The sequence below is a fragment of the Cyanistes caeruleus genome, chromosome Z (assembly GCF_971803275.1).
Source record: "Cyanistes caeruleus chromosome Z, bCyaCae1.hap1.1, whole genome shotgun sequence".
In the NCBI taxonomy this organism is placed as follows: Eukaryota; Metazoa; Chordata; class Aves; order Passeriformes; family Paridae; genus Cyanistes; species Cyanistes caeruleus.
In genome coordinates, this window is record NC_141732.1 from 30,383,178 (window position 1) to 30,389,296 (window position 6,119).

Consider the following 6,119-nt stretch of genomic DNA (forward strand, 5'->3'; position numbering starts at 1 on the left):
ACATTCCTTAGGATCAGATGGTTATCACTTGAACATGCTTTGAATCCTCTACAGTCCATCATGACCAAGGCATTTCTGATTATCTCCCTCATTCTTAATTAAAAAAATTAGGTACAAAACCGTTTGATATCAACATGTGCAGTGCATATCATGACATCACAAACTACCTCAATATAAATTATGTGCATATTTTCATCTATATAGCACAATTAGTAAATCATGTATAAACATCTAGAACCCTATCTTTTCATATTCATACAAACAGAGCTTGCCATGTGTTAGTTCTGAAATATGGGTTGACAGTAAGAAAAATATAATCCATTAAACATGGGAATAAATTGCATTGGTCAAGAAACTGTGTTTGTCATCATTAATCTGGAATATAAGAAAGCTGACTAGCCAAAATGATTCAGATTACAAAAACTGACATGACCAAGTATAACACGAAGTACACTGATATTAGGCTGGAAGTTGAAAGGAAATTACATAATAAGATAATGTTTTCACACAAATCACCTTCCATTAATGAAAATTGGGATACTGTTAGAAGACAGCAAAACAAACTTTTAGCTGCATCCATATCCCTAGAGATGACTTCTCCTCAACTTTGGACAGTATGTCTTTCATTCAAGAACTCAGACTTGGATTCCAAAATGCCATTTCAAAAAAAAGGCAGCAGAAGCCTGATTCACTAAATTTTTCTACATGTAATCAATAACAATGTAATTACTATGGCACAGATTAAAAAAAAAATCTCTCTCTCTCTCACTCTCTCTCTCTCTCTATATATATATAATATAAGGATGCATTCATTATTAATTCTCTCTGAGTGGAAGAAAATTATTTTAGCTAGAAATGAAAATAGGTGATTTGTTGTGGAGAAAAATACAAGGACAGCCACATTGAAAAGGGATGTTGTATGGATTAGAATAACTGCATCTAGGTGATTTTTCTGGAAATCTGCTCTTTTCACACAAATTATGCTCCTTCTGCTGAATTCCCGATCAAGATAGTAATGTTTTCACACATATGACAAAGTTTCTTTCAATATTTTAAGTTATTTATAAGAAAAGATTATACATGGACAGCACACTGAACTCCACATAGATTAGCTAAGATATCACCACCTATTTTCTCAGTAGACTGTCCATTGTTCATAGAATAACCACAGTTTATTCTGGCACAGAATTTCTGGAAAATAAGGATCAAACCACACATGCTGAAATTATCCATGTAAATCACAGCAATGGCTTTCACACAGTGGAAACTGAAAAACACATTTACTGAAAAAAATTTGGGTCTATATCTTTGATGGCTCCTTGTCTGCATCCCATCCTTAAATTAAAGAAGAGGGTATAAAGACAGATAATAGACTCAAATATAAATCAATATTTGTAAAGCTCTGTCCTTTGCAAGTAAGGTAACTTAAAATGAATAAGCCATAACTTGTTAAGTCCCAAAATATCTGACACCACATACACAGCACCAATACACAGCACCAAAAGTTCATGATCCTGATTGCCTCTTAGATGTGGAATCATAAGTATCTCCATAAAATTCCTAAAAGCATCTGGCCATAAGAAGGAAAAAGAGTCCTGGACTCGCTTGCATTTTTGGCTAGTATTGAGCCTTGCCTATGAAGAACTTGCTTTGTCAGGAGATTGGAAGTACCTTCTGGACTGAAGTAAAGAGTTTCTCAGAAACACTCATTTCTGCAAGTAATAAATATGTGCTGTGTTTTGACAAAAAGCAAAGCATTTGGTCATGCTGACCTGAATTTTTTTGTCTTTTACTGAATGATTTAATTTAAAAATGCTACAAGCAGTTAATGGCAGTGTTTACTTATCAAAAACAACTGCAAGGTTTTGGTTATCAAGAATGTAAGTATTCTAACTTAATATTTTTCTGAATCCCAGACATTACAGCCCTGGTTAATGAACTTGTACTATATATATTTTGGAAATAATGAAAAATATACACTGCACCTGGTCCAAATTCCTTTGCCTAGTAGTATGAGTTCCTCAGACTTTAATATGTTCTACACCACACAATTACATAGGATTAGCCTTCACTTTTCCTCTGTGTAGCTAATAAGCAGGTAAGTTTATTGACCCATAAGAAACTTCATCCTCCTGAGCTCTGTGTAAAGGATAAAGTATGTAGCTGTAGTTAACTTCCAATTATGTGAGCAATAAAGGCACAATTTAAAGTTATTAATATGTTTAAATTTGTAAGGAATTTTATGCCACTTAATTAACATTTGCTAAGACAGCCTACAGAAAATTAAATATCAATTAATAAAAATAATGACATTTACTTAGATATTCTATTAGTTTTCACAATTATTAACTCAATATAGCTTCTAAAAATCCAATTAAAAGTCTAAATATTTGTAACAATTTTCATGTGTGGAAAGTCTAACTATATTTTAACGATTAAGTTAAAACCATCATCATCATCATCAAATCATCATCTTTCCTATTAAGTCTCAGTAAATGTTCTTTTAACTGTCAGTTGATATTTAATTGACATCACTGTTATAAAACCACAGACATTTCTTACCTTTCAAGGGTAGGTGAACAATGTGATCTATTGTATCATCAATTTACTTCATATGAACACCACAGTCTGCTTACCATGCATTGTGTAATGCTTTTTGCTAGCATCTCCTCATGAACCTCATTCCTAATTGGTTTGATGGACAAAATTGAGACCCAAGTAACTAAGTGCAGGTGAAGGCCAATGACTTGGAGAGCAGTCATGATCTAGAACTGGTGCAATTCTTGCTGAACAGGAAAGGCACTGCTGGACTTCATGAATGTTTGAAGAAAGTGGTCAAAAATTTTTTTTAACAGATGCAGAAACAAAATAATTAGACAAAATTTTCTAATCAGCATCTTCCTTATTCATTTCATCCTGTTGCCCCTGCATCTTTTTCTTCCACTTGCCATTATCTTCCATTTTACTCTCCTCTTGCCCTGCACCTTGCCCTGGACTTTACAGCTGCCCAAGTTTTGGTTTTATTTTTCTATCACTAGCTTCACCTGGTCAAGTCGCGAAGTTAGTATGGAAGAAGCTGGCTTTGCCCAAAGACACTAAATTGGCTCCTGGCCTCTCCAGGTGGCTTTGCAGACATAACACGGGAAGATTAGTACAAGACTAGCACAGATCTGGGAAAATTAACTTGATTTTCTTGCTTCATTTATCCTCTAACTGTACAGAAAAAAGAAAATCAGTTAGTCTTTCCCTCAGTTTCCTACAAGCAAGGAGCCTTGTCATGAAAAATGTTATTCAGTTCCCATGTTTAATGGCAATGATGTGAGCAGGTGCTAATTATTATTATAAAAACTTAGGTTTTGCATGTCTGCTTCCACGATGTGCAGATACTAAGGAAAAAAAAAAAAATGTAATTGATCTCTACTGTTACTAAGAAACTATATCATCCTTCAAAACTTGCCCAGTAAACTACTGAACCATGAGTTCCCATTTGCATGATTGTTATGAAACCATTGCAAATGTTCTTAATGTTGATGTGAGAAACTTGATAAAATGGTAAGATTTTATTTTACTTGCCTGTCAAGATGTGCTAAATATAAGCACAGGGTAAGGAGTGGGGAAAATCTTTGAATTTCAAGTAATTTCTTTGTTTCTACTTGAAATTTTGAATTTTCATCTCATGAAGATAGAATAGACAGCAACAAAAAATGTAATATTTTCATCTGCCATTTTTATCATTCCTTGCCACTGCATGTGATCCATTGTGCAGCTGCTGAGTTTTGTTGCAGGGATGACTGTACTTCAGAGTGTGCATAAGGATTACTTATAGATAATCCTTTATGTGCAACATACACTTCTACATTTCACTTTTAATGAAATAGGAAAAAAAGAACATAAAGACCTGCATTTTTGAAGTGTGGAGAACTCCTGAGATGAAAACCATTAGCCTAATATGATCCACCAACATTTTTTAGTTTTGGCCACAGGAGTAGTTGCTATCTTTTTAATGTGCTCACAAATTAAAATAAAGCTTCATCTACCCACATTCATGTTTTCCTGTGTGTAGTGGTTTAGGTTTGTTAATTTAAATATTTTGGTTAGTGTATTAAATAATACGGTGGGTTTAGAGCTGTCTAAAATTGCTAGTGCACTTATTAGAATTATTTATTTCTTTTTTGTTGTGACAGATGAATTAGGAGGAGGAGGTTAAAACAAGTTTAAAATTTAAAAGGTATAAAAAAATAATGTTTTAACAGAGCTAAAAGAATAAGAAGAATTAGAATAAAGTTTTAGAACACTTTTCCTCCTCCTGCCTCATTTTTTTTTTCTTCTTTAACTGAGAATGTAGAGGCAAGACTTGGGATTTTAAATTAGTTGCTACTTTTATAATAGTTTTTTATTGGGTTTGTAGGGAGAGGAGTTATTTTCTTGTTATGCTGTGGAGACTTTTTTATAAGAAATAGTTCTTTTATGGTCTTTCATTTTTAAAAATAGCAGCTGTTTGGGGAAAAATTTGTAATTGTGAAGCTCTTTTCATTTGTACAGGTTTTTTGCAGTTGAATTAATGGACTATATTATCTTATGGAATATTATTTTAAGGATGAGCTGTTTAAAAGTAAAGATCTTCTTTATCTCTTCTTCAATAATTTTTATTTTTGGGAAAAGAGGTCTTCTTCTTCTCTCCCTGGGGGTAAAGAGTTTTCATCACTCTCATTTCTTTTTTTGTTAAAGCTTCTCAAGGGATTACAGCTTTTTTAGTATCTAATTTGTTTTATCATGTATGCCTCTGCTTACATTTACAGTTTGAGCACTCTATCCCCCTATATTTTCTTATGAATTAAAGGGAATATTTTACTGTATTATAATTGAATTCACGGAAGCAGACCCAGCTTCTAAAGGGTTTAATAGAATTTGTTAATTCTCAGAGTTAGCCAGCTATTGTTTTTTTTTAAGCACAGAAGAAGCTCTTAGCAGCTTCTCTTAGAAAAATCATTTTCGTGGGTAATTTCTTCCCTCCTTACCAAGTATCAATTAATGCAAAATTAGCTCACTATATCTGCTAAGAATATTAGCCCATGTAATTTACCGATGCTTGACACCAGTCGTGTCATTATAAACTAAACTCTAGCTTGAAACTTGATCTTAAATACCTAATTATATTGCATTAGTGGTTCAATAATTCTTTTTTAGTAGTTTGGTTCCCTAATAGGAGGCCCAGTAATAAATACTCAGCATCTTCTTACTTAAGGCAGTTAGTTCTATCATACTGCCACGTTCCCAACACTATCCTGTGTCCCAGAAATGTAGTATATAAATTGTCTCCCTAATCTTGAAAGAACTTCAGGCTGAATTCATTTTTTTAACAATATGGTTAATTATGTAATGTGCAGTAACAATCATTATTGAAAAAGTAAGACAGCATCGGTCTAGAAAGCTTTCAATTCTTGTTTATCTTTGACAAATTTCCCTAACCTAGCATTTAGCCACATAAACTTATACAGGGGAAGAGGATGCCAGAATATGCCCAACATAACCCTTCAGATAATATGCCTGTTTTCTTAATTATAAAAATAATTCTTAAAATTAACAGTAATTTAATTAAAAAGCACTTCAGTTAGACCTACATCCTCACCTCACTCTCCCATTATGGACTTCCCCATACATGAATTTCTTCAAGAGTAGGGGAAATAGTCATGCATAGATAAGGAAACAATCATTTTCTTGTCATGTGGTAAAGTCTATAACCATCCCTAGGACAAATAAGAAATTAGGTTTATCATTTATTTTTTTTCACTTTGCTGATGACTATGTATCAAACTAATGAAAGGAAATAACTCAGCCTTATCAGGTATTGATTTCTTGGGAGATTTCTTGTCACATAAACATAAAAGCCATAATTATTACCTTTAGCTTAGCACAAGCATTCAGTCAGCAATTTCATGTATCTGCTGCACAAAGAAACTTTAACCTCAACTTTCATTCTGAAATAGGTTTTTTTGCATTGCTTGAAGGAGGAGGAAGTAGAGGAGTGATTTTTATGGAGATATTAGTTTTATCTTTTATAATTATATCAGCATGAAAGGGTCTCTCACATCTGCCCTCACTGTCAGGAATATATGCAG